Raw genomic sequence first — 2,468 nt, 5'->3', positions numbered from 1 at the left:
TTTTACTTATGTTTGATGGATTTAAGTTATTTATTTTATTTTGTTCTTAATGCTTCTAGTTGCGTGATCACCAATGAGACTGAATTGGAAACCTAGGTTAAACCTTAATGAAGGAGATTTAGCTGTACCTAGAATAGAATAACATAAAATTGAATGCACTTAGTTGATTAGGTGATTTGATTTGCATATAGGATAGACATACACCTATAAGCCATTCGTAGCCAAGATTAGAGCATGAACTTAATGAATCTTTCTTCAATTGAATTTGCATAGACATATAGTAAATTAAATGGCAGAGGTATTTTTAAGAGAAACTTGACAGAGACTTGTAAATAAATTAGAACTCTAGGTTAACAACTTAATCCATTAAACTAAGTTAAGAGAGAGAAAGATAATAATCAAATGAAGTATTGAGAGATATCATAATCTTAGGTCTGGTAGTTAAGTGAGTTGTATAAAACAAATTTACTATGTAATTTTAGTTTAAGTTTATTAGTGTTAATTTTTTTTATAATTTTAAATTTAATTGTTTGGATAAGATTAAGGTGTTACAACTTTAGTAATTAGCAATTAGGAATTAAATCAATTCTCTGTGAGAACGAATTCTATTTACTATTATATTACTTGTTAATGGTATGTGCACTTGTGTGAAAAATCAACAACAAGAAATATTTGTATTTCAAAAAAAGGTTAAAAGGAAGACTTCTTAACTATTTCTATATTTGAATCACCAAGCCAAACTCTCTAGAACATCCTAAGGTAAAAATAACCTATAAATCATGTCATTTATCCCAAATTACTTTCTTTGTTATCCGCATGAAGCAGTTGTTTTGCAAAGTAGTCTCTTACTTATTTTAGTTGCTTTAATTATTCTCTATATAACATTAAGAAAAGAAACAAGTTTTTTTTTTATGGAAAAGAGTTCTGTAATATTATTATTCTTGATTGGGTTTTGTTCATATTCAATAGTTGATTGTACTCACGTATCTTGGAAATAAAACTATGAGGCCTTTCAAAAAAAAATTAAACACTATGTAATTGTTTGATTATATTTAATTGTGTGGGCTCCTAAAAGAGAAAGGAAGTATTGCAAACAAGTAAAAGGATAAATCAAAAGTCGCGAAAAGGAAGATTGGATCAATTTTTGAAATACTAAGTGTCATGGCAAGTGGAAGGAAATAGGTGAAGAATTAGTGAGTATAAGAGAATTAGAGAGAGAAGCTTTGGGTGAAAATGTGCTGCACAGGCTCTGAAAATCTTCCTCCAAATGAATTGTGATGGCAATATATAGTGCCAACGGTTACTCAAGAATATATTTTAATACACGTAATGAATGATATTATTAAAAAGAGCCTTAATGCACATAATAGGTAATCGTTACTATAACTCATTATGTTAATATTAAAATAGTAATTTTGTTATATATAATGAGTAACGGTTAGAAATTCATTATGTGAATATTGAAGTATGGGTTTTATGGCCATTAAAAATATAATAAAATTTATTTTTGATTTGAAAGTAAAAGGAAAAAGTGTACATGAAAACCTATAAGAGAATAAAGTAAGAGGGAAGTGGTGTACTTGAAAAAGTATAAGAGAACAAGCTATGAAGGAGAAACATTTGTACTTCGAGAAAGGATTAAGAGGAAGACTTCTTAACTACCTTCATATTTAAGTCACCAAATCAAACTCTAACACATTTTAAGGTAAAAATAACCTATAAATTATGTCACTTATTTCAAGTCAGTTTCATTGTTATCCACGTGAAGCAATTGTTTTGTGAAGTAGTCTTTTACTTATTTTAGTTCTTTTAATTATTCTCTGTATAAAATTACATTATAAAGTAATTTTTAAAAAGAATAAATAATAACCAAAATTAATTATCTACAACAGGGGTGGAGCTAGAGCATTTTTAAAGAGGGGCCAGATAGAAAGAAATATTAAACAATCAAATAGAACTTTATATATAATTCAATCATCACTCATCTAAAAGATTAAATAAAATTCACAAGACATTAAACATGTGAAAAAATGTACATTAACAATAATGATGGTGTTATATATATATATATATATGACTGAATGAAATCATGAAAGGAGTCTCTCTCACTCTCCACGCACAAGAATGAAAAAGAAAATAATTTTTCAAATTCAAATGAATTGTCTCTTTACCTTGTATGTTCTAGCTCTCATCTTATTTTCTATTTTTCTCTTAAATTGCTAATTAACATATTGGGTTATCGGGTAGAACTATTGAGATATAGTATGTTATTATAGCCTATTAGGCTGAACTGTTAAGATATAATATGTTATGTTAAGCTTAGATTTATATTAAAACTTAATGGGTTAGGATTAGTAGACTTACTTTTATAGTTTTTAAATTTGATAGAGTTAACATATTAGTTTAGAATATATTTGTTGGGCTTGACTAACAATATGCTAACTTTAATGACTCTAATTTTATCAAAC

The sequence above is a fragment of the Theobroma umbraticum genome, unplaced genomic scaffold (genome assembly GCF_002168275.2).
Source record: "Theobroma umbraticum cultivar Fairchild unplaced genomic scaffold, ASM216827v3 scaffold_228.0, whole genome shotgun sequence".
Taxonomy (NCBI): domain Eukaryota; kingdom Viridiplantae; phylum Streptophyta; class Magnoliopsida; order Malvales; family Malvaceae; genus Theobroma; species Theobroma umbraticum.
Note: the sequence above shows the minus strand (reverse complement) of the source record.